This window comes from Eutrema salsugineum, unplaced genomic scaffold, assembly GCF_000478725.1.
Source record: "Eutrema salsugineum unplaced genomic scaffold, Eutsalg1_0 scaffold_1, whole genome shotgun sequence".
In the NCBI taxonomy this organism is placed as follows: Eukaryota; Viridiplantae; Streptophyta; class Magnoliopsida; order Brassicales; family Brassicaceae; genus Eutrema; species Eutrema salsugineum.
Genome location: NW_006256909.1, coordinates 18,942,829 through 18,970,665, shown reverse-complemented (window position 1 = coordinate 18,970,665; position 27,837 = coordinate 18,942,829).

The following is a 27,837-nucleotide window of genomic DNA, read 5'->3' as shown; positions in this document are numbered from 1 at the left end:
TCAGATATCTTCAACTTTGGTGAAGAGCTCGAGCTCAGGTGACGTCGGCAAAGTCTCCGTTCCGCCAGTTCTTTGACGCGCGTTGCTTTGGTCTTTTATCAGCTCCGAGACATGCACTTCTTCCGATCGCCGTAACTTTCAGCTCAGAACTCCAAATGGGACGACCTCAAGTGTTCTGGACACTAGACTCATTCCTCTTGATTCTTGATGAAGACACCGGAGGTTGAATCGCATTGCAAGTGAGGGTTTTGCCTGTACCAAACCATCTGTCCGAGTTGCTGTACACAGGTGAGGACTCCTCCATGATCCCAGCTCCAAGTTGCTCCCAAAATTCTCCAAATGACCTGAGAACACTCCAAAAATGCAGGACACTCTAGGACCTAATGAAAATCTTAAACAAAGCTAGAACCAAGGATAAACTCTAACAAAACTAGCTAAATGTATGCATGAGACTCAATCTTTGGAAAAAAATGCAATCCTAAATATGACAATTATGAATATATCATTATAGAGGAGCCCTTCCAAAGATCAGAAATCAGTTGGACACAGTATCTAATGGAAACTTTTTGGCTAAAGAGATAAATGCTGTTATGGAGCTGGTAGAAAACTTAGCCATGAGTAATGATACTTATGGGGAGGATTTTGAGAGGGCAAACAGAACTGAGGGCTCAACTAAAGAGAAAAGAATGGAGAAAGACATTAGAGAGCTGCAGAGTAAACTTGATAAAGTCTTAGTGGCTACTCAGAAGCCACTACACTATGTTTGGGAATTTTATGATCACTCAGGACTTACTCAAGAGGAGCTACACTACATTGGGAATCAGCACAAGTTTCAAGGTTACAACGACTTCAACAAAAACCAGAACTTGTTTTATAGATGTACCAATGTAGCCAATCCCCAAGATCAAGTATACCCTAGTCAACAAGGTCAACAAAGCTTTGTTCAAAAGAATCAGTTCCAAGGTAACTTCCAGGGTCAACAAGCTTTTCAGCAACCAGAAGTTCAGAACCAAGGGAATAGCTACCCAAACCAAGTCAGTTTCCAGCAACAGAAGTCATACCCTCCAGGGTTTGGACACCCACCGGTTCAGCAGGGTTATATGCTGCAACAAGGTCCAGACATCAGTGGGGTTTTACAACAGCTATTACAAGGCCAACGAAAGCTGGATTCAAAGTGCAATGACCTCAGTTATAAGATGGAGATACTAGACACTGCACTAAAGACTCTTCAGAAAAACAAGGGTATCTCCACTTCTGAAACTCAAGTCTCTCTTCCTGGCAAAGCTGTTCAAAACCCCAAAGATTATTGCAATGCCATATACTCAAGTGATGATCACTCAGCTGCTGTTTAAGAGATTGAATATCTTCTTTAAGGTCAAGTCTCTGATGGGTCCAGCCCTAACAATGTGGAAGAGGACACCATTATAAAGGATTATGAGCTTGTTACCTGATCTCAATGAGGACATTGAGAAAAAAGGTGGAGGGGCAGCCTGTTGAGCTTGTTATTTGCAGAATTGGAATGATTTTGTTGAGCGATGGAACATTTCAGGGTTTGGTGAAGCAAAGGGACAGCCAGTTGATCAAGAGAAACCAAAGGATACTGTCTCCAGCCTTGATTCAACAAAGATGAAGCCTACATCACTCCCAAAGCTAGGCAACCCAGGAAAATTCACAATCTCTTGCACTCTTGGAAAGTTCAGAGTTGAGAATGCTTTGTGTGATTCAGGCTCAAGTGTAAGTGTGATGTCTCTAGACATGATGGAGAGGCTAAGGATCAAGAACTTAAAGGACTACCCTTCTTCAATCACCTTTGGAGATTCTAACTCAAAGAAACCTCATGGGCTGATAGAGAACTATCCATTGAAGGTTGGTGAGTGCATAGTCAACACTGATTTCATAGTCATGAAGATGAAAAAGACCAAAGAGCTTCCTCTTTCTCTTGGGACTACCTTTCTTAACACTACAGGGGCAATAATTGACTTTGATACTCAAAGAGTAGTGCTCACAAAGGTGGACAAAGATGTCTCTTAACCTGTTAAGCCTCCTTTAGCTGAATTTTGTGGATCTGTTGTTCAAGAGGTTGATGAGCCCAAGAAGCTTGAGATGAAGTCTGTGGGAAGTGTTGGTATTTTAGGAGGAACTCAACCCCTTTCAGCTATGGAGAGGGAAAAGAACCCCACATCAACTCTGTCTATAAGTATGAAGATGGAGAGCCTTCCATTAGAGAAGAGGACATCTTGCTCACATGGTCTCCTACACTAAGTGAGCTTGAGCTGATCAACACCAAGGGTGATAGTTTTGAATCAAAAGAAAAGAACCTTGAACTTGAATCTTCTTCTCAAAATTTTACTCTCACTCCTTGGAAATGTGATGATGGAGCTGTAAAGTATAAGATGGACTGCAATGGAAGATCAGGACCATTTGTTGAAGTCAGGGCAGGTCTCATAAAAGCAATCATTGACAAGGATCCTGATGGTATTCAAGAGCTAATGAAGAAGGTTCTCAAGTTGGGATTAAATGAGAAAGGGTATGATGGTTCTCCAAGGATACAGAGCTCAGCCTTCATTCTTAAGATAATTGACATGCTTAGGAGCATCAGTGCTATTCCTCACCCAAATTAAGCAAAGGTTCTGAAAAGTCAAACTTAGTGACTTAAAACAAAGTACCCTTGGGAGACACCCCAAGCTTATCCTTGTATATATATTCTTTTGATATTTTTCTTTCGTGTTTTCTAGGATGTTTTGATGTGTTTGTTGAAGTGTGTTCAGGTGTCTAGGTGCTCATAAGTTGCTCAAGAAGTTGTTCAAAGAGAATAGTGCCAAAGGAATAAGCAAAGTGAAGTTGCACCAAGTTTGAGTCCGACCAAGGCCACACCTGGATCAGCACCGGCCAAAACCACCTCAGTGTGGACATTTTCCCCAAGAAGAACCCCACACCGAGGACAACACTGACCATATGGTGGCCGGTGTAAACCTGGCCTTAAGCAGTGCTGATCAACACCTGGGACAACAACGGGGAAACTGATCTTGGTGTGCACTTGGCCTTGAGACGTGTGGCTTAACACCGGCTTCTACACTTGGCAAACCTAAGCCGGTGTAGAAACTCCCTAGAACGTGCAACACCACACCTGGATCAGCACGTGGGAGATGTAAATCGATGTGGAAGTTCCCTGAAACAAAACTGCTCCACACCGGGGACAACATCGGACAAATGCAACCCGGTGTAAATGAACCTTAAAGGCGTGCTGCTCCACACCTGGGACAACATGAGACAAATGCAACCCAGTGTAAAACTCAGCCTTGAGATGATGCAGCACACACCGGGTTCAACATCAGGGAAATCATGCCCGGTGTGACTTGGAAAGCTTTTCTACCGAGGATGGACAGTAGACAAGAGACTCCTGCTCCAGCTGTGTCCAACATCACCTCCAAGTCCATGAGAAGGTAACAACTCCAACTTGTAAATAGCATCTAGTTTATCTTATTTTCTCTTTTTCATTTTGTGCTTTGGTTTGCACTCCTGTCTTATGCTTTTATAACACAAGAGACTGTGTTATTTAAGTGTGGGGGACGGGTTTAGTATTACTAATCATGTTTGTTCTTGATCTTATTTTCCTTTCCATTTTGAGTCTGCATCTAAATGCATAAAAAAAACCAAAAAAAAATGAAAAATCTGAAAAGTTTTCACAAAAAATGTTCATTTAGTTGCATTCACATTTTTAGGATTGAGTCTAGTTGCAATAATCATATAGGTTGCATCATTTGCATGGGAGTAATGATAGTTTTTTTTGAGAGAACAACATCTTAAGAATTTGGTTCATGGCCCTAGTTATTAATTTTCTATTGCTTGCAAAACTGGTATGAAATCAAGAGTGAACCATGCTTGGAACTAGTGTCTCAATGCTTCTGTGTTAGTTGGATCAAGTTGTGATTAACTCTAGCCTTGCTTAAAGTGAAAAACCATAATTTGACAATCCAATTATCATGTTTGTGCATATCATTGTGAATTCATGGGTACCACAAAATATTTGAGCTCTCTTATCTCTTTTTGCCACTCTCTGCTAGCTCAAATAGTTGTTCTCTCATCTTGAGACATTTCCCTGCCTTTAACCAAACCGTCCTTGAAGCCTGAAACACTCTAGTGAGCGATATGAGGCCTTGTTCTGAATAAACTTGGCAGAAAGTGTTGGGTTTAGGGCAACAAGAGTAGGCTTTCATGTAGATCTAGCTCTACATCATGAGTCGAGAGTAGGTTAGGAAGGTATTTTAGGAAACACTGTGTGGAAAAAGGAGAGATTGAGATGAGAACCAGGGGATGGAAAAGAAAAGAAACCGGTTTGGGGTCTGGTGTTCAAAGGAAGAAAGCTCTTGTGTTTAAAAGAACAGTCTAGCCTCTAAGTGGCACTACAAGAAAACAGTTAATTGGCGACGACATTTAGCGACTGATTTGGCAGTTGCTAACTGTTACGACTAATTGGCGACTGATTTGCCTCCAATTTACGTCTCATAAAATTCAGTCGGCAATTAGTCGCTAATTAGCGACTAAGTAAAACAGTCGTAACTTGGTCAGTATTTAACGACTAATTTAACGACTAACTTACGGTAGTCGGGAATTGGCGACTACTTTGCGACTACATTTCGGCCCAAAATAAAAAAAAATGTAAACAAAGCCCAAATCCATTTAAACACTCGAGAAATCTCACCAAAAATTCGAGAACCCTAACCACTTAACAAAAATTCCCCAAATCCCTTCGACGAAACCCTAATCCCCTTTCTCTCCCAACCCAGAAATCTCACCAAAAATCCCCAAATCCCCAATTAGCAACTTTCGTTCTTCAACGATTAGAGGATGGGTGGTCGTGGTGGAAGGAAGAGAGGACGAGGCAGAGGAGGTGTGGCACCGTCGCAAGCCAGATCGTCGTCGCCTCTGCCTGGTCGTTACGACTTCACGCCCTCGCCATCGCCGCCGGTTGTCCCCACGCAGCAACCATCAGTATCCATGAGGGATTATCCACCACCGGCGCAGTTGTTCCCGAACTCGCAGAATCCACATCGAGGACCAGAGTCTCGATCTCACGAGCAACCATCTCCACGCGGTCAACAGCAACCTGTCTGTCAACAACAGCACGAGCAAGCTTCTGACGCTCAAAGTGTATTTCCGGAAGAAGAAGAAGAAGCTCTATTCTCGGTGAATCTCGCGGAAGACAGCAACGAATTCTCAATGCCTTGCTCACTCAGCCTGACAGGGAAGCATACACCACATTCCTCTCTCCTATAAAGAAGCCGAACACAATATGGTATGATCAAGTAATCTAATTGCATAGTTTAGGGTTTTTGGCTAGAATTTGTATGATTGTTTAGAGTTGTTAGGGTACTTGGCTTAGAATTGTTATGATTTAGGGTTTAGAGTTGTTATGGTACTTGGCTTAGATTTGTTAGAATTGTTATGGTACTTAGCTTAGATTTATGGACTTGGTATAACTTTTGTTAGCTTGGATTTATGGACTGTTTATTTTCTTATCTTAGTATTGGGTTTAGGATTGTAACTGTTTCTTTACTTTATTGTGTGCTTGCAGGTTTGGGCGTGACAAGTCTTCCCTTACTCGGAAGATAACAAAAATTTTCTGTAACAAGTTCGATGGCCCATTTTATAGCTGGACATGTGTGCCTCGGGAGAGACAGGAAAGATTCTTTGTTGAATTCGCGGTAAGGTTCTCTATCCATATTCTCCTTTTTTGTGTTGATACATATGAGCCATTTGTTTTTTATTGCTCACTAACATCATCTTCTCTATTTTTTTGGTAGAAAACCCACACTTGGGATCCTTTATTAACCGGTGTGGTTCAAGAAAGGTTTGAGAGAGTATGTCTCCTCCGGATGAAAGACATGGTCAGCAAGGTTAGGGCTTCTCGAGAACAACCAAACTGGATTGGAGACACTCTTTGGAAACAAATGACAGAGTATTGGGACACTGAAGAAGCCAAAGAGAAGAGTTCCACCACATCAGCTGCTCGGATGTCTGAGCGTAATGGACTTGGTCCTCATGTTCACTTCTCATGGCAGAAGTCATGCCTCCAAATCCAACAAGAAATGGTAAGTATATCAAATTTTAACTTTCTCATAAGTTATATATCATCTTTGGTCAGATGGGAACTAACTCTTTCTTTATATTGTTATCATTTCAGGAAGAAGAGTTGGGAAGACCGGTGAGCCTTGGTGAAGTTTTCATCAAGGTTCATACAAAACGAGATGGAACGTTTGTTGACCGAAAGTCCAAGACTGTGGCTGAGGCTTATAGGAAGAACCTGGAATCCAAGTTGGCAATTCGCGGGATAGACTCAGAGACTTCAGATGGTACTTCACCATCGTTGCGGCTAACCATAGAAGAGGAGAATGAGATTTTTCTTCAGGTAAAGTCTTCGTTTTTTATTTTTGATGTGTTCTTTTATATTATGCTTTGCTTCTATAGCTTTCAAGTTGTTATTTTGTTTGATGCTTTGATGTTAATATATATGCATTGATGCTTTGATCCTTATTTTGTTTTTGCAGTCGACTTTCATAAATGAGCGAGGTATTCCTTATGGAATTGGAAGTCTTTCAGAGACACATGTCAATGGAAAGAGGAAAAGCCCAGGAAGCTCTTCAACATACAAGGGATTGGAAGAGCAGCAACAAGAAGCTCACCGCAAAATAGAAGAACAAGCGGCTGAGAACTCCAAGCGTGAAGCAGAGCAACAAGCCAAGCTGGACAAGTTATCTATGGTGGAGAAGTATTTGACTGAAACTGATCCAAAGTTCATGGATTTTTTGGCTGCAAATCAAACTCTTCCAAGTGATCAAACTCACTCTTAAGGTTTTTCTATGTCTCTTTTTTAAGTATCTCGGCTCACTCTTTTGAACTTATCTCAATGGTTAAGTATGTAACCATTTGATCTTTGTTTAGTACCCCTTTTGGAACAATGGTTTTATGTCTTTTTTTAAAACAATGGTATTATGTAATATAATGACTTTTTGCATTTTACATTTGAATATTTTTTTGCTGTTAAATTATTATTTAAAATGTAGAATGGATTCAAATTATCAGATTTGGAAGAATCTAATCGTAAAACCAGATTTTGTTTTCATTTATTGAAGCCGTCGCAATGCAGTCGTAAATCAGTCGGAATACAGTCATAAATACGTCGCAAAACAGTCGTTAAATTGCATCAAATATCATTCAATTATCGAACCATATGGTCGCCATTCAGTCGCAAATACGTCGCAAAAACAGTCGTCAATCAGTCGCTAAGGTAACGACTACTATGCGACTGATTAACTTCGTCAACATTTAGTCGTTATTCAGTCGGTATTTGGCGACTGATAGGCGACTAATTGATTTAGCGACTCAATATTAGCGACTGATGCTATTAGTCGGAACTCGGTCGTAAATTTAGTGTTAGCGACTAATTAGCAACTGTATATGAGGTCGCTAAATCTCTGTTTTCTTGTAGTGTGGAAAAGAAAGAAAGAAAGAAAAGAAGCCAAAATGGCTCAAGTGCTTAAAGGAAAAAGAAAAGAGGCTAGATAGTGCAAGTGAGAAGAGCTAAGTGTAAAGTTTGGACCCCAAAACCAGAGTTTGGAAATGAAAGTTGAATCCCCTAGTGAGAAAAAGAGTGAAAGTGAGTGAGAAGTGGGTTGAGATGACAATGAATGCCTTGAAAGGGCTGGAGTTAGGAATTCTTGTGAAGGTTGACACTTGAATTTGGTTCACTTGGTGATGAGCATGGCTAGTTTTTATGTGTACACCAGTTTGCATTGCAATCTAGAATTAGTAACTAGGACCATGAGTTGAACTCTTTTGATGATTACTCTCTCTCTCTCCCTTTAAGAAATGTGAACTCTCAAACACCAATCCTCTCTCTCATTTTAGTCTTTTGCTTGAGGACAAACAAAGGAAAAGTGTGGGGGAGTTGATATATTCATAAAATGCATCATTTAGTTTGCATATTTAAGTCCAAATCATGTCTTATTTCATGTATTTTAGGTCCTTAGGCATTTTTTTTTAGGACTTTAAGTCCAAGTGAGTCTTTGCATGGTTTGGAGTGTTAAACAGGTATTATGGAAGTTATTTGGAGGGGAAGAAGTGAACCAGGTGAAAAAATGGTGTTTGAATGATCAAAAATAGTGAAAAAGGGCAGTTTGGAGTTTCTCGGCAAAACATTGTACCACAGGTTGATGTTTCTCGGATAAAATCCATACTGTGTGCAGGATCTCTCAGCCAAAACGCGTACCGCTTGCTAAAACCATCGGCCAAAAATCTCCTGTGCTGACACATTTCAAAGATCACGTTACCGGAAGGTCTTCCCGGCCGATTAAGCTTCCGAGGTCTTCAGCAAAGATCAAGATAATTGAGTCAAAGTTCCATAACAGTTTGAATCAATGCATTTGGAGTAGCGAGATGAAAAATATGTCCATCGGAAGACGAACCTGTCTCGTATTTATTTCGGAGGAATCTGATAGCCTCAAAGACGCTGTTACCGGAAAGCCTTCCTGTTCGATATGGCTTCCGGGGTCTTCATGAAAGTTTGCGAAAATTGAGTTTAGTTTCCAGACCGCATAGAATCAGGAAATTTGGAGCTGTGAGCTGGGAGATATTGCAATCGGAAGAAGGACATATCTAGAAGCCAATTTGGACCTGTGCAATGCACTTAAAAGATCAGCCTTCCGGGAATCTTTTCTCTCCCTGGATGCAATTGGGTTCTTCACCAAAGTTTGAGCTGGTTGCGTCATCTTTCCTTTGGACTTGATCTTGTGTCATTTGGAGTACTGAGAATAAAGTTATAATGGTTTAAGTGCGGATAGGTCCCTGACACCGAGATGAACACCGGGAAGACTGTGCTCGGTGTGTGACATACTTTGAGGATTTTTGTTCTCTGAACCTGACACTGAGGTCTACAACGTGATATTCCAGCTCAGAGTAAGCCAAACCTTGCACCAAACCCATTCATTTTGACACCAGGCACAACATCGGCCAAAGCTTGCCCGGTGTAATCTCCATCGTTCAGTTTGTTCCTCAACACCGGCTTGAACACCAGACAGATGCATCCAGGTGCCAGAACTCACGTTCCAACATCTTCTTCAACACCGACTTGAACATCGGACAGATGCATCCAGGTGCCAGCACTCATGTTCCAACATCTTCTTCAACACCGGCTTGAACATCGACCAGATGCATCCCGGTGCTAGCTCCATCGTCCCAACATGTTCTTCCACACCGGCCACCACATCAGAAAGACACATCCCGGTGCTGCACACACATTCAAGACAAGCTTCAGGACACATCAACACCGACCACAACATCGGCGAAACACATCCAGGTGCCAAGTTCCTAGGCGTTTTATTGTTTTCTTTCCGGGTCAACACCCGGTTTGTCCTGGTTGACCAGGGACTTAGGGACCCAGTATAAATACCTTTTAGGGGTTTTCCCTTAAGGATCTCATTTTCCCTTAAGTTTTTTGCCTCTTTGGTGAAAGAACCTATTTTGAGAGAGATATCTCTCATTTTCTGTTTAATCCAAGAGAGTTTAAGAGCTTTAATCATCTTCTCATCATTTCTTTCCATCAAATCAAGTTTCTATTCATGACCAACATCACCTCTTGCAAAGAAAATTGTGTGTTCATTATGATTAGTGAGTAGTCATCTTATAAGGTCTTAGATAGGTAGATTAGGGTGCAAAGATGTTAGATTAGGGAGTTTAGGAGTTAGATCATACATTTTCCTTTCTCTAAATAGCTGTTCTTAATGCTGGGTTTCTGATAATCACTTAAGCCCAGATTCTAGACATTCCATGCACCAAAAGTGTTTGATTAAATGTCTGAACCAAGCTATGTTAGAGGTTTATGCATCAAGACCATGAAAATGATTGTTTTGTTCATAAATGACATATTAGAGCTGATTCTTAATGCTTATTAATTCATATTTCACAAATGGGAATTTGGTTTGAAATTGGATTAGTATAGAGATTGTGAGCTTCATGAGAGGATTAATCTAGCCTTGAGTTCAAAGTTGAATGGTTTGTGTGACTGTTTGTCATTAGCTCCCTAGTTTAGCATTGATGCACCCTAATCAATTATCCTGTCTAAGGCCTTTTTTTCATCATATTACATTCATCATCATCTGTTTACTTGCTTTTGTTTATTGCTTGTTTAGTGTTTAATCTTGTTTAGAACTGTTTCGTCTCTTGTTTGTAAACCAAAACTCTTTATTTCTGCTTGAATTAAGCTTGAACTTACATGAACTAGTGTCTATCTTACCCATTATGGATTGATACCCTTTATACTACATTGATAAGGGGACTGATAACCCAAAGAGTCCAAAATTCTTGTTTATCAGTCATCTCTCGCACAAATACACCAGCTATAATTCACAAGTAAATACTCTTATGTCGTGGTTGAAAAAAAAAAAAACCAGAATCTTGTTCCAAAAAGACATTAATTTAAAGTAAATAAAAATACTCACTAATTTCATATTTTAGTAGATTATCTCACTTATATATTTACATCAAAATTTCAACTGTCTCTGATGTCAACGAGTGGATTAAAAATATAAATGAAGACACCATTCCAACTCTGCAACGACAAATTTTGAATGGTAAGCAAACAACCTCAAACTGGTCAAAACCCGGAACACGAATGGTAAAGTGTAATTATGATGTTTTATTTGATTCGTTCACAAAGCAAGTTAAGGGTGGATGGATTGTACGAGATCACAATGGTTTTACTAAAAAGTGGTCTACGGTACCGTGTGAGTGAGGACAAAACTCGGGAAAATATCACATGGTGATTGCAGAGACAGTAGACAAGTTTTACTAGCCTCCTAGACTAACGCACCGACCATAGGACAGTGGTGGGCCAACGGGCCTTGAAAGAGGATGTTGGGTCCATGGGGATAGAGAGAGGGCGTTGGGCTCACTAGAAGGAGCAGTTGGTACGTTAGGAGTTGATAGCCGGTCTGTCCAATTCTCCAAAAGGAAGGCAGGATCGGGGTCTCACATCTTGAATAAAACTCCAAAATGTTTTTCGCATTACTCTGATTAAAGGAATTAATTGAATTGTTGTTGGAGATGATTCTGAATGTTTTCTAAAACTCCATAGAACTTGCCATATTTGCCTATACTCAAAATTATCTGGCCCGATCATAGCGATAGTTTCCACGATGAAAGTCAGTGATGCAAACCTTAACCGCCAGTTATGATAAATGCTAGCTAGAGATTGTCGCTAGTCCATGACAAAATTCGCTATAAACACCAATAATCAATCCAACTATATGCCTTGGTGGACACAAATTCCCACCCAGAAAACATATTTTTCCAAATGATATATTGAGATATAATAACCCATTATCATCTAATCGCTCCACAGGATTCACTTTGTTGTTTTTGAAAAACCAAAAGAAGAATCAAAATCACACTCGGCTAGCAAAATGAGACATCCATAACACTAACCCACAAAAAATACAAACGCAATCGTTTCCTCTTGGATTCCAAATCCAAACTTGCTCTTCACTTTTCAAATTGGAGAGATCTAAATTAAAGTCGCAGACACTTTGATTGTTGTAAACAACATGTTCCAAAGATGAAATGACATACACCGTACCGAGACGGAATGAAGCCGACACAAATATGCTTAGGCTGTGGCCAGGATATGGTCAGAAATATAATTTCCCAAAAGGAGAGACACATGAATTGATTTTGAGAAGAACTCTCCAAACCCATTGTTTGATAATGATACATTTAGAGGCAATGAAGGGGGATAACAATGGACGCTCGCGGAACCATATATCTCCTATAGCATGATGAAATCTAAGTGTTATGAAGTGCCACCCAAACTGGAAATATGGTCAACATAAAGATTGGATAATTGAAAACATCGAAATCCATAAGGCGTCGACTTGGATTTTCGAACTCCCATTACTATTTATCTTAAACTATGAAAGAAGAAAGAAATATACAAATCTAAGAGAAGGCTGACTGACGCTAGAGAAGCCGGCGCCAGTCAGGAAGGATCAGAAAATGGAGAAGTTCTGTGAGAGTCGTTGTTTTTGAAGAGAGACGAGACAAGCGTTTTTCTTTTTTTATGGAGAGCAAGTATTAATTAAGTATTTATATGGGCATTAGTATAAATTAAGTAATGATATGAAGTAACAATACTTCATATAAAATAACGATATAAAGTAATGATATGAAGTAATGAAAGTCAACAATCAATTACCTAAAGATAAAGATGAATTTGAGACAAAATATTGAATACACGAATAGGTTTTTGCTAGAGCTGATTTTTTTTTTTTCGACAAAACAGTTTCATTAATATCAAAGTAGGATTATAAAGTCAATATACAAAACTTCCGAAAAACAAATTATTACATATGCAGATATATGTGCCATATGTTAAGAAAGATATAACATAAAAAGTGAATTTGACGATGCTTTCTGAAGTAAAGCCTTATTCGCTAACGAATGATTAAATTCGTTATTTTTCTTTTCTGTATTCTTTCTTTTTTTATGCGAATTGTGTGTATGGCTAGCAACTTTTGGCTAAAACTCGTAATTACACACATCATGATAAAACCCAATGCTTCCGTTTTTTGAAATTCTGTTTCTACAGTCAGATACCTAGACTTCCGTATCCAAGTCCTTCTATCAGGGTTTAGTTTTGACTTTGTCCTCCTTGTCCTCCTGTTGAGTGATGCATATTCACGTTTTGGTCTCTGCATTCCTCTTGCAATTATACAATCCTGAAGATATGTACCTTCTTTTTCCATAATTATTATTGGTAACATGTAACGCCAACATTCTTGTATCTCTTCCGCTATATTCATCTGACTCATACAATCATCATATTGAAGGCTTTTCATTTTTTCACCAACTCCAAAGATAATATAAAGCAAAAACGTAATCAGTTTTTCTTCAATAACACAACATGAAGATTGTGAAATGGATTTTGATGTCGTAGTGATCCAATCAACTATGGGCTTCAGATCTGTCGTTGTTTTGGAGGATAGGTGTTTGATAGGGTCAATGTCGATAAGATGCAAGAGCAATCTGAGTTTAATCGTCCAAATCTATAGAATCACATCATCTACACCGATAGTAGATATGCCTGGATCCCATATTTGAACGGTTACAAAGATGAACCGACATAAACCGTTTTGGGGAACCCCTAACGGACTGAAACCGACACAAAATCTTCTGGGTAATCGCCGGATTATGGTCGGAGGAACACTCTCCCGAATAGAGAGAGTAAAATAGAGATATTGAAGATGAATCACCAAAAAGATCTTCTGGGTAATCAACATTCTGGAATTTATTTAGAAGAGAAAACTAAAATATATAAGGAAGAGAAACAAAAGTACAGCCGGCGTCGGCTGGAGATTGTGGCAGAAAACGATTTTGTTTTTACAGACCTGTAGAATCGTCGAGAGAGAGATGAAGCGGTTTTTTTTTTCTTTTTTTTTTATAAATAAATATAATTATTTATTTGCTAGAGCTGATATTCGAGGAAAGAAAAACAAAAAGTTTTATAAATTAATAACATTAGGTGAGTACCTGCACTATGAGTGGATTTTTAATTATATTATTAAATTTAATGATATTCATTTTTTGTGGAACTATCATTGAATTAAATATTGGTTACTGTTTGATGAAATGTTAAATGCTTGTCCCTTGATGAGTTACTACTAACAAAGAGAAGTTCAAGTGACAGAAAATTAGAAATGTTAGATGGAATTATAATTCTTTATAGAGTGATTAAAATTAATTTTCTTATTCAGTTGTGTTGATCTTGGTGATCACTAAGTATATTTAAGATATAATAATGATGATTAAAATATAAAAGGGGGTGAGATTTCTGTAATTAAAGAATGATTTGGGCTTAAGAAGAACTGGGTTGAAAAGGTAGTCAGGTCAGGGACCGTTGACTGGTAAATATATAGAAATGAAGTGTTAAACTCGGACCAAACCTAAAAAAAGGTCAGCTTGGGTCTTTCGCACTTTATACAAAATAGCCTGAGCTTTAGAGAAGGGAAGTACAAGCAAAGAGAGTAGTAAAATCAGGATCCCTTAATAAATGATCTGTGGAAAGTATTATAGCGGGGGTTGGGAAATAAGTTTCCTCCAAACCGGGACGACGTGGCAGCTTCAGTGCATCCCGCGGGTATGGCGTCTCGAGCCGCGCATTTGAACCACTTCGCGGTGAATGATGATGAGCTCGTCACCGAGCTATCCGCGCAGAAAGGTTCCTGTAGACGAACTTCTCCTACACGTGTCAGCTTCTGCTCGGTTCCGCCTACTGTAGATCGGCGTTGTGATGATGACGATTAGGTGAGCCATGCTGACTGGATCCGTTTGAATTTGGTTTGACTCTTTGTTGACCTGGTCAATGGGCTTTATTATTCAAGATAGGCCTAGCTAATTGGGGGTGCTAAGCCCACCTCCAACAATAGCCCTCCCCTCCCTCCTAGTTCGGTGCAAGAGAGGGTGTCGAATGAGCCGAAGTCCGTGGTTCTGATTAGCTCGGCCCATCGCAGGTCGGTGCTATGATGGAGTTTAGGGCAGACTCATCGTGTTCTGGCATTAGGCGGGAAATAGACATAAATTTCCTGCGGAAACCCTTGGAACTCCCCTGCGTGGTCAGCACACGTAGAGATGAGGTGACGTTTTTGCTGCTTTTCATTTTTGTGCTTCTCGAAGACGGCATCGAAGCGGCGTCATCATTAGGTTTTGCCAAGTGTCAACCGTTTCTGGGTTGTTTCTCCTTCCCCCTTTTCTCTATTTAAGTCTTCTCCTTCTCCTTCGCCTTTCTTCTCACTTTCACTTTTCTAAGTGACAACTGCATAAGTTCTTCCTTTCTCCTTTGATTTCGTCTGGTCACTGAGATTCTGGTCCTCCTTTTTTCTGCATTTTTTTGACTTCGCTTCTCCATTTTCTTCTCTTTCCGTTTTCGATCCTTCGCGTTTTCTAATGGTGTATCTTCTCGAGGGAATTTCGATTGAATCCGAAACCGAATCTGCTTCTCGTGAGAATCGCGGTGAAGTGCTCCCGAAAAGTTCTTTGCCGGTGGCTAGTTCCGAGCACATGAACTCTCCTCATCATGAGGAAGAAGACAAAGTGGAGCGTGTTCCGCTGATCAACCGGGTTTGTCAGAAGGTGCCAGAGGTCGGGAGCTCAGCAGCAGGTGGTCGTGGCGTCGATCAAGGTGAACGCGGCGATCGCGGTGGTGCCCCAAATCCGAAATCTCAAAGATCCAAAGCTCCGAAGCCTCCAAGGGTTCCGTATGCAGACGGAGGATTGGAGACCTGGAGTGATCCAAAGTCTGTGTCGGCCATGATTTCTGAGTGCGGGTTTCCCTCAGATGTTGAGGTCAGGATTCCTGCCAAGGAGGATCGTCCCTGGCGTCTCCTGGTGGGTTCGTATGCTTGTGCGAGGCTTTTTTTACGAAGTGCGGGCTACGATCCCCTCTCCCTGATCTGTTTATCTTGTACTGCGAGAGGCGAGAGTTGGCGTTCTCACAGATCTGCCCGACGACAGTGCAGAACATGGTCGTACTGCTGACTTTGGGGTCGGAGAGCGGTGTCGAGGTAACGCGTGTTCTTTTCGAAGATCTCACTCTTCACAAGAACAATTCCGCTATCTTGAACACCTATTATGCTTCCTTCAGGCCGGAGTTAGGTATTACCTCTGACAAGTCGAGCAAGGTTGGCAACTGGGAGAGTAATTACTTCTATGTGCGGGCTAATAAAGCTGTGGGCCTCGTTCCAGGTCGGGATTATCGAGATGACTGAAACTTCTCTCCTGGTAAGGCTTCAGATCCGGATTTCTGTTAACCGCTCCGGTTTTTGCTTGGGCTGACGTCTTTTTTTTTTAATTCCGCACCGAGGTGGAGTCACGATCAGGAGCTACGACGCGACTCTCAACAGGCTCAGGTCGGTGCCAAGGCATATGTGGGCAGATTTTACAATCGAACGGGTGGCTGCGGCATTCTGTTTGATAGTGTCTGGTAAAAATATTTAATCCTTGCCAAGACCGGTTGCGCCTCGGAAGTTCTGATCAGCGCTCGTGTCCGGTCGCTGCTACTGCTCCGTTCTCATCTCACACGAGACCGGTCGTGCCCCCAATGGCATCTGCTCAGCGCTTGAGGCTGGTTGTTGTTACTGCTACGTCCTCGTCTTGCAAGAGACCGGTTATGCCTCCAATGGTGTCTGTTCTGTGTCCGAGGCCGGCCGCTGCTGCGAGTCCGTCCTTGTTACGCCCGAGACCGACGACGTTAACTCCGTCGGTTCCGCCCTTGGTCTCGACTTCAACTCAGTCTGCATCATCGCGGATATCGATCCCAGCTCCGAGGCCTGGTGAATTAGGCAAATATTTTAAGTTGTGATTAGCTATGATTCTGTTGCGAGGCTGACACGATTTTTCAGGTCCCTCCTGATTTGTTATTCCTTCTTATGCGGCCTCAATTCTGGCCACTCCAACCGCCGTGCCATCCTCGGATCGGGACGAGGGCGTTCAGGGCAGCGATGCTGGCGTGGTCATTGATGAGGAGGACGATACCGACAATATTCCCCCTCTGGGAAGGAGGATGGCTGCAGAGAGGGAGCAGAGTGATAGTGTTGCATCCAATGCGGCATCCAAGAGACGGAGGACGGATGACGAGGTGGGAGTCGCGATATCCGACCAGACGTGGACTGGCCCCAATGACTCGGAAAGTGGGGTTGCTGATACTCACGGAGTTGAGCTGCCTGTGAGAGCCAAGGGTGTTGGGGAGACAAGGGAGTCGCGACATCCAACCAGACGCGGACTGGTCCCGAGAACCGGGAAGGCAGGGTCGCTGATACTCAGAGAGTTGAGCTGCCTGATAGCCAAGGGGTTCGGGGAGACGAGGTGTCCGAGAACCCAGAGGTCGGCGGACGCCGAAGTGAGATTATTCCCCAACACCAAGGGGGTGGGGAAGTTCAGCAGCGGAGGGTCGACGGGGATCCTGAGGTTTGGGAGTCCAGGATGCACACCGACAAGCCAGGTCGGCCGGAGGATCACCGCTTTGACTTCTCCTACCAGGATGCGGATCGGAGCATCCACTTCAACAAACGGCATTGCGCCGAGCTCATCTATGCAGTGGCTCACAGGAGGTAGGAGCCCTATCAGGATCTGGTTCAGGTGAGTCTAGGAGCTTGCGGATCTTATTTGTTTTGCTATTTTAGCCGATTGAACATATATTTTTTGTGTAGGTTGGCTTGTGTTTGAGCGCGGTTTCTGAGGACTACAAAAAGTGGCTCGATGATGCCTTTGAAGAGATTCAGAAGGCGGAGGGCCGAGTGAGGGTTCTTGAGCAGGAGCAGGACACAGCGGCATGAAAGATTTGCGGGCTCGAGCGGGATTTGGCAGAAGAGAAGGCTCGCTCGGCCTCGCTAAGTGAAGTCTCAACCGAGGTAGAGAGGCTTCGTTCCGAGCTGGAGAAGGAGAAGGCGAGGTCGAGCAGTCTAGAGGAGCAGATCTCTCTTGCAGGCGGGGCGGCAAACGATGCGGCCGTCGAACAGGATGCGCTACGGTCTGAGCTGGACTCGGAGAGGACAAAATCTGCTGGGCTTGAAGAGCAGTTAGCCAAGTTAATGGTTGTGGTTGGGTTTGTCACTTCGAAGCGGGATAAACAACGGGCTGAAGTTGCGCGGCAAAGAGATATGTATGTGCAGTTGAATTCAAAAATCGAACACGCCAAAGCTCATCTTGACAAGGAGAATCAGCGTGTCGAGAATGTGAACACGGCGAGGACGCAAAAGTGGCAAGAGAAAATGGCTAAGGTCCGAGCTCACCTGGCTGGCTCAAAGTTCTGCTCGAAAAGATTGTCTATCCCTAGCTAAAAGATGAGGATCTCTCTGTCCCTAGTGGGCCTGCTCTGGTGATTCGTCCCAAGGTGACTCTTCCTACTATAGTGGTGGAACGAATCGGGACCGGTCAGACGTCGACTGGTGCTGAGGTGGCCCCATCGGCCGCGGGAAAAACGCCGATTTCGGCTACGATGCCCAGCCAAGGCATGACCCTTCCGGTGTGTTGGATGCTCTGAACCCCGACCAGACTTCTGGAGATGGAGGCGGAGTGGTGGGATCGAACCAGCCCTTCCGAGGTCAGCACTGGACAAATGCGCGGATGTTGAGCCAGGAAGATGTAGGCAGCCTGCATGCTGATTTGCCCTAAATTTTAGCTCTTCGCGCCCCTCTTTTTTTTACGTTGTAGGCTGAAGTGTCTTGATTTCAGATGTATGTCGCGGGTCATTTCCTTATTAAATGAAAATTAACTTTCGGTTTTCTGTACATTGCGAGATAGAGTTCGGCTTATTTGTTTGAAATTGTATTGTAGGTGCGAGCAGATAACTCGGTTAAAAAATACTTATATTTTGTGTGTTGCACGATGCAGTTCAGAATCCGGCTGAAAACACTTAATAGTTTGTGTGTTTATGGATGCGAGTCGGAACTTGGCTGAAACACTTAATAGTTTGTGTTTAACGGATAAGAGTAGGAACCCGTCTGTATTTTTAGCTCGGAAGTACAAAAAATTTTGATGATAGATGTTTACTAAATTAATAGCTAAGCCCGGGTTGGGCTGCCTACTACCCTTTGGAAGTTGTTTACATAGATGGATTTGGATATTAGAGGTCGGGAGCTTAAAAGTAAAATCGCTTGAGATTCATTGAATTCCATGAGCGCGGGTTGATTCGCCTTCCATAGTAACTAGTTCGTACACCCCGGGTTTGACGACCTTTGAGAAGAGGTAAGGACCTTCCCAGCTGGCCCCGACCTTGTCTGCGTTTAGCTCGGCCGTATTTTCAAGTGAAGAACCTTCCTTTCACTTTTTTGTTGTAGTACTTCATACGACGCAGGGACTAGTCGCGCTCTTCCTCGAGGACTGGTCGCGCTCTTCTTCGCTGTGGATCATGTTGCTATTGAGATCGGGTTTCTGTGTGAGCATAGACCGGCGGATGGTCTGGAGTCCGACTTCCGAGGGGGCCATCGCTTCCATGTCGTCTGATAGGCTGAAGGGATTTTGACCAGTTGGGCGCCAAGGTGTAACGCTGTGGGACCACAATAATCCATCGAGCTCGTTCGCCCAGAGGCCTTTTTTGCGTCTAAAAGATTTTTGAGGCCGTCAAGGATTGTTTTATTTGTTTCCTCAGCTTGACCGTTGCCCTGGGGGATTCTCGGCGTGGATTTGCTTAACCTGATATTCTATTTCGCGTAGAAGTCCTCGAATATGACCGACGTGAACTAGGCGCCGTTATCTGTGACGATCTCGTATGGTAGGTCGTGATGGCAGATGATGAACTTCCAAACGAACTTGCGGACGTCTTTCACAGTGACCCGTGCGTATGATTCGGCGTCGATCCACTTAGTGAAATACTCAGTCATCACTAGGAAGAAGCACTTTTGGCATGATTTGGGTAGTGGTTCTATGATGTCCTTGGCCCACTGCATGAACGGATAGGGCGGTGATGCGGTAGTGAGGAGCTCAGTCGGTGAATGAATCATGGGGCCATGGCGCTGGCATTTTTCACACCGAGCTGCGAACTTGTTGCAATATTCGATCATGGTTGGCCATTAATGCCCTTGGTTAGGGATTCGAAGTGCGAGACATCAGCCGGTAGAGTGGCTTCCTCCGGCACCCTCGTGCATTTCTTTAATTACATCGATCGTTTCATCCTCGTGGGGACAACTGAGCAGGGCACCTGTCTCGCTCCACCGAAACAGGTTACCATCGATTTGGAAGTACTTGGCGACCTTTTTTTTTAATCTCCGCGCTGCCCAGCAATCCTCCAGGACGGTGCCGTCCAGGATATACAGTAAGATATCGATTCGCCAGTCAGGCTGCTTGCACTCGGGTGGAGGAGGTGGCAAGTCATCGTTGCCTTTGGCGTCCTCATGATCCTCATTGGAGTCGTCGGTGAGAAACTCGTTGATCAGGAAGACTACTTTTGGCATTTGATGCTTGGATAGTCGATGCTCTCGACTGGGATTACGCGTCGTTGAGTTGGGTCCGAGGTAGAGGCTAGGGCGGCTAAGGCGTCAGCGGAAGTGTTATCTCTCTTGGGGATTTTGGTGAGGCTGAATTCTGAGAACTCAGAGGCCAGACCTTGGACAACTTTGAGGTACGCCTCCATGCGGTCGTTTTTGGCCTCGTATTCTCCACGGAATTGATTTGCAACGAGCTGGGAGTCGCAATAGGCTTGAATCTTTTGAACGCAGATCTTCTTCGCGAGTCTCAGGCCAGCGATTAAAGCCTCATATTCGGCCTGGTTATTTGACGTTTGGAAAGCCAAACAAAATGATTGCTCCTGTACTTCATGAGTCGGTGATTCCAACCGAATGCCGATGCCGGAACCGTGCTTGGAGGCAGAACCATCAGCGCCAATAATCCATTTCTCATCGGGGTCTTCACCTACTAGTTCGGGAGCGAGCTCGACCAGAAAATCTGCCAGAACTTGGGACTAGGCGGCGTTGTAGTCGCTGAGTTCCACCGCCCACTCCATCATCCGCCCTGATTGGCTTGGACTGTGGAGGACTGTCCGTAGAGGGTGTGTGGTCAAGACGGCGACCGTATGAGATTGGAAGTAGGGCGAAGCTTTCGAGCTGCGACAACGACAGCTAGTGCGAGCTTTTCCATCGTTGGATATCTGCTCTTGGCTCCGTCGAGCGATTTGGAGACGTAGAACACAGGTTTTTGCTCGCCTCGGTATTCTCGTACAAGGACACCACAGACCGCCAAGGTGGATACAGCGATGTAGAGGTAGAGGATTTCTCCTTCTTCGTGTTTTGCCAGGACGGGAGGCGTTGACAGATATTCCTTGAGCTGTTGGAAAGCCAGCTCGCACTTGTCATTCCATTCGAATTTTTGTTGCCTCGGAGCAATTGATTGAAAGGGAGAAACTTGTCTGTGGATCGCGAGATGAATCGATTGAGAGCGGCGATTCTCCCGGTGAGGCGCTGGACTTTGCGAGTATTCTTTAGCGACTAGAGCTCGAGAACGGCTTGGATTTGTTTTGGATTTGCCTCGATCCTGCGCTGCGTGATGACATAGCCGAGGAATACTCCGAAAATGCACTTTGCGAGATTCAGCTTCATGTCGTACTCGTTCAGGGTTTTGAAGCAAGTCTTGAGATGGCCGACGTGATCGTTCGCCATCAGTGATTTGACCAACATGTGCGGCCAAGCTGGTCGGTGAACATTTTGTTGAAAAGGCGTTGGTAAGTGGCTCCAGCGTTCTTCAACCCGAACAGCATGACCTTATAGCAGTAGGTTCCGCGGTCGGTGATAAATGTTGTCTTCTCCCTATCGTCCGGACGCATGAATATTTGGTTGTTGCATGAGAAGGCGTCCATGAATGAGAGCAGTTTGTTCCGCGCTGTTGCTTCGACGACCTGGTCGATCCTTGGAAGGGGGAAGCAGTCCTTTGGGCAGGTCTTATATAGATCGGTGAAGTCCACGCAAACCCTCTATTTGCCGTTTTTCTTCTTCACCACGAGTGGGTTGGCAAGCCAGTCCGGATATTTCACCTTGGTGATCTGACCAGCTGCCGTTATCCTATCCACCTCGTCGTTCACGGCTTGAGTACGTTCGGCGCCTAACTTTCACCTTTTCTGCTTGATGGGCCAGAATGTCGGATCCACGTTGAGCTCGTGGCTGCATATAGCCGGGCTGATGTCAAGCATGTCACTGGTTGACCAGGCAAAACTAGAGACGCTCTGCTTGAGGAACTCGACAAGCTCGATCTTGATGCTTTCCTTCAGATCGGCCATGATACTAATGCAACGATCGCGATTATTAGGGTTGATGTTCATTTGGATGCGAGATCGCGGCCATGATACCAACGACGTTAAACTTGACTATCTTCGTTATCCGGTCTACATAGACCGTTCGCGCCTGGTTGGAGAATTTAAGGCATTGGTAGTAGGTCGAGGTGACCGCCTTCATCGAATGCAGCCAAGGGATTCCGAGGATTATGTTGTAGATGGCCGGTCTGTGGACGACGTTAAACTTGACTATCTTCGTTACACGGCCTACATAGACCCGGTAACTTGATGGTGCCTACAGCTGTGATGGTATCTCCGGCGAAGCCAGTTAGGGGAGTGATGGATGGCTTCATCTCGATGCCGCGCAGGTCCATCTTCTCGAGGGCTTCCTTGAAGATAAGATCTACCGAGCTGCCTGTGTCGACGAGAACCTGGGTTACCGAATCTAGATGACGAGGGGGTTGTTGTGAGGTTGGTCGACGCCCTCAGTGTCCTCCTCGGAGAACGTTATCCCCCTTTCGTTGGTTTCTCTTATTTTGGCCACCCACATCTCCGTTGGGGTCGACTTTTGCTCGTGCACTTTTATCGACCGAACTGAGTCGTTACAAGATAAGAGGCCGCCCATGATCATTCCGATAATTGTCCGAGCTGGGGGCAGGGATATCAATCTTGGCTGTGCAGCTTGCTGCTGTGCAGCTTGCTGCTGTGCAGGCAGTATCATGTTATCTTTGCGAGAGGGAGACCGCTGACGTCTGTCATCTTGCTGAGCCCGTTTTCAGGGCAGCATCGGTTGTCTTGCTAACCACAACGATCGTTATACTGAGGCTGTTATTGTTTCCCCACACTGGCTGCTGGTCGGGGAATCTTATTTCCCCCTTCTGATACTGAGCTAAGAGAGCCTCCTGAAGCTTGTGGCACTGCTCGTTAGGGTGTCCTCTCATTTAGTGGTAATCGCATAAAGTTTGGTTGTCTCTCGTGGTCGGGGACAAAGCTGCAGCACGCTACTGCGGGGTGGCAGCCTGCTCTGGGGGGGGCTGTTTCGACAGTGCGGAACCATTTGTTCGACGGGAGTGACTGATGGGGTTGGCTGTTTATGTGAACGGAGACCGGGGCCTCATTGACAAGGCACGAGGCGCGTTGGCGGCCTGCCTGCGCTGATACTCTTCGTCGTAGTGTTGGCCGGGCTTGTGGTATTCATCCTGAACTTTTTCTTTTTGTGCCAACCTTTGGGGAGCGAGTTTCCTGAAGCTCGTATTTTCTTCTTCTACTTTGATAAACAGCTCAGCGCAGTGCAAGGCGTCTTCCAGAGTTTGTGGCTCGTTGAGCATCAGTTCGTCCTTGAACGACGACTCGAAGAGTGCTTTCCTCAGGGCTGGGATAGTGGATTTGTCTGACACTATGATGCGTGAGTCCATTGCTTTAAAGTGTTCGATGAACGATCTGAGTGATTCCTTTGATCCCTGGCTCAGGGCCCAGAGATCAGCACTGGAGGCGGACCGTCGGATGTAGATAGAGTAATGTTTGAGGAAGGCGGTCGAGAGTGCCTTGAAGTTATTGATAGAATGCGTTTCTAACCTAGAGAACCAAGTCAGGGTGGGACCGACCAAATTTTCAACGAAGAGCTGGCAGTAGCCGGCCTCACGTTCCTCCGGGGTGAAGTGACTGCTGTTAGGTACTGTGTGGGGTCAGTGTTCACAGAATATAGGAGGAGTTTCACTTTACTGACGTGGCAGAACGGGGTGGAGGCTATTCAGTGAGTGAATGGAGTGTTTTGCCTCTCCTGCAAAACACGGGCAATCTCGGGGGCTGAGCTCGTGGCCTGATGAACTTTGGAGGTCATTCCCGCTTTGCTGCCATCATTCGGAAGGCTCCCGGGCTGGAGAGCTGTGGACGCATTTTGGCTGAGAGGTTGGTTAGTTGGGCGGACCTCCGCCTTGGTCCTGCCGAACCAGTTGGGGAGTCGCCGAAGAGGTTTCTTTGTAGGTGCAGCACCTCTGAACGATGGTGTTCTTCCCGATTACGCTCGACCGAGGACTTGGGGTTCCCCGGTTAATCTGTGCGGTCTCCGCGCTCTGCCATTAGCTCGGCGAATCTTTGGTCAGTTTGGCGGGTCATCTCGTCCATTCGGTTGAGCAAGGAGTGAAGAAGAGGAGCCAGGGCGTGCTCTCCCTTTGCTGGAGTGTTCTGCTCGGTCGGCGTATGCAGGGTGGCATGTACCGGGCTTGCTGGAAATGTTATCGGCTCCAGGATCTGGTGGGGTGGGCTGTTTGTTAGCACGGGCTCCAGGGTGGGCGGCAGTGCTGGTGGCTGCGAGGAGCTGATGGCTGTGGTGGCGACACTCTAGCCTCTGCCGGCCTGGTGGTCTCCTTGCATTGGGGGACTGGTGCAGGCAGTGAGGGTGCCGCGAGTGTTGTGACTGATGGCACCGTGATGGGGTGGTGTGTGTGTGTCAACTACGTGAGGGAACAAGTTTTACCCTTAACAAAACAAAAGAAAGCCGCAAGTGCACAGCTAATTTGTTGTAGTATTTAGGGATCGAATCCACAGAGATTTGTGTGCCTGGTATTCTTCTACGGTTTTTACACTTTATGTCTAGACTAAATTGGTTTTAAAGGTTGGTTGTTTTTCTTGAATTAAACTAAATGAAAATAAAGCAAATAAATCTATCCTAAAAGGCAAGTAAAGAAATCGAATGAAAGGCAGTAGAACAAGTAAAATATCGAACTAAACAAAGATAAGGCAAGTAAAGCAAGTAAATAACGAACTAAGGAAATTAAAATGCAGGTCTAAAAGAGCAAGTAAAAATCGATGGAAATTGTAAACTATGGCTAAAAACGCTGAGCTTTTGGGAACTCTAAGGGATCATAATCGGTTTTAACATTAAGGTAGATAGATTGGGATTGACAGATAACAATATATGGGTTCTAGAGCTAGAGTACGGCGGTATGACTACGTCACTGTCGTGATCATAACCAACTGTTTCTCGCAACCCTGACCAGTAGGTTTCCACTCTGGCCCTGGAAGGGAGAGAACGCAAGAGCTGCATAAGACTCGTCAATACTCACGATCTCGCTGCAGGTAGGTTTCCACTCCTACGGAAAAATCGCCTGTTTCATTCTAGGGCTGATACTTAATAAAAACTTTCGCAACACTAACTATCTAGATCAGATACTAGGTGATCAATCAAGCATACATGCAATAAGAACAAGAATAAACAGAGAACAGGTCGAAATCCCAGATCTATAAACCTAGATGTCTTAACCGATTATGAGAGCCCCTTTCGAGAACCCTAAGCCCAACTCGGGATCTACTCAGACATGGCTGAGTTCGACATCATCATTGGTTTTAATAAAAGTAATGAAAAACAGTAAAGAAAAGAGATAAAGAAAGCTTCTCTATTGAAGAACTCGGACTTGAACAATCTTCTACAAAAATCTCATAAAAACGGCTAAAGGAAAAGGGTTTCTGTAAAGTATCAAAAAGCTCTCCTAAAAACGACCTAAATGACATGTATTTATAGTCTCCAATACTCCATGGTCTCTAGGGTTCCGGAATTGAGGCTGGGAATGACTTTGGGCTTCAGATAAGTGGGCTTTAAGTCGGAGCTTGAATGCCGCGGTCGAGAGTGCTGTGACCGCGGCAATTGGCTTGTTTCCCGCGGTCGGGAAGCTTCTGACCGCGGCAAATAGCTTGTTGGCCGCGGTCGCGTGAGCTGCTGGCCGACTCCGCGTGGCTTCGGGGCTAATGGAATATCTTGAGATCCAACCGTTGGAATGTCTCCAAACCAAGTGCATTTGAAAGCTGGTTGATTCTTCTATAAGTTGTCCAATTTTGAGGGTGATCAGACGGTGAGAAGGTCTTCGTCTCTCCATGAGATTTCTGACGGTCTGCATTTATCCAAAAGAGTCTTTTTGTTCCATTTTATGCCTCTTTATCCCAAATTACCTGAAAAGTCTTTTAAAATCCGGAAACATAGAAATCCTTTGAAAACCTTTGAAAATGGAGTAAAAACACCTGTAAAGATATTAAAATGATCCATAAAAATGGTCATAATCCAGTGTTATCACACCGCTAGTTGGACTGTTGCTGGTGATAATTTTGGCACTCCTGAGGTCGAGGTCGGTGTTCCTGCCATTTCAAAATCATTCTTCTGCGTGTAGAAAATCTCTAAACTCCCCTCATTCTAACGCTAATTGTTGATTCTGGTGATCACTTAGTATACTTAAGATATGATAATGATGATTAAGATATAAAAAGGGCAAGAATTCCATAATATAAGAATGATTTGGGCTTAAAAAGAACTGGGTTGAAAAGGTAGTCAGGTCGGGGACCGTTGACTAGTAAATATATAGAACTGAAGTGTTAAACTCGGACCAAAGCTAAGAAAAGGTCAGTTCGGGTCTTTCGGACTGAATACAAAATAGCCTAAGCTTTAGAGAGGGAAAGTACAAGCAGAGAGAGAGAGTAGTAAAATCGGGATCCCCTCATAAATGATCGTTGGGAAGTATTTACAGCGGGGGTTGGGAAGCAAGTTTTCTCCAAACCGAGACGACGTGGCAGCTTCAGCGCACCCCGCGGGTATGGCGTGTCGAGCCACGCGTTTAAACCACTCTGCGGCGAATGATGATGAGCTCGTCGCCGAGCTATCTGCGTAGATAGGTTACTGTAGATGAACTACTCCTACACGTGTCAGCTTCTGCTCGGTTCCGCCCACTATAGATCAGCGTTGTGATGATGACGATTAGGCAGGACCATGCTGACTGGATCCGTTTGACTTTGGTTTGACCTGGTCAATGGGCTTTTATTATTCAAGATAGACCTAGCTAATTGGGGGTGGTAAGCTCACCTCCAACAAATTGTTTATTTTTTTTTTAACTTCAATAGAAAGAGCAAATAATAAAGATTTCTCCAAAATGATCCAAGTTATTTGCACGAAGATGGTTGAAAACCCCAAATTATTCAATCGTTATATTATTATGACACTTGAGCTGTAAAGACTGGTAAATATGAGAATTTAAGTGTATGGGAGATGAAGAGGATAAACCATTTTAATTGATGATTCGCTAATTCATCTCCTTTTGCACATTGATCAAAATGATCGAATTGTAGTCAAAACCATGTACACAAAATATGCAAGATGCATAAAAAGAACAATAACTAACATTTTCTAACAATCTTCTAGACGCCTTCAATATCGTTCTTTACGTAGCTGAATTTAAAACCCATTTAGAAGACCATTAGATTATTTCACATCATTGAATTTGAAGCTTTTGGGTCCTCAACTAAAGTAGAAGACCATTGGATTCTTACTGTCCTACAAAACTGAAGTAAACTGGTTTACAAAAAACCTTATAAAGCCTTTACCTTATAGAGTCCTTGCAAGGGTCGTCAATCTCAAGGTTATGGAGTGTATGTAGGTTTAAATAATGACACTACATATATAAGCTTTTCAATGAAACATGTTCAGACTAAAGAAGAAGCATACCTTTAGATCATTCTGTATTTCAGACATTTGATATCGTTGGAAATAAAAGTACTGACTTACTACAATGTTGATTTTCTTTGTTTTTTGAAGTCACACACGTCTTCGAATGTGTACTTGTTGATATGTATGTGTGAGCCAAAACTCGCATAATCAAAACTTGTAAAGAAACTAAGAGGGATCCAAAATTTCTAGGGTTTATCACAAGAACACATAGATCAAAAGAGAATTTTAATTGCTGTGAAAAGTGTTTAGTCTTATTGCTTAGGGTTGCAAAAGTTACATAATGAATCAGATACATCGACTATTTATACTAGTTCTAGAAACCGCCTGGCCACCGCCTTTGCACTTTGTCTAGAGTTCTTATGTGGGCTCCATCCTTCACGGCTAGGCCTGCTAGTCATCGACTACCACCCAGCTTGGCCCACCGAAGAAGACCCGGCTCGGCCCAATGAAATAGGAACGAGCTCGGCCCATCTCCTCTCTGTAAGCAGCTCAGCCCATGTCTTTTGGAACGCGGCTCAGCCCAACTGGGCTCGTCCTTCAGATG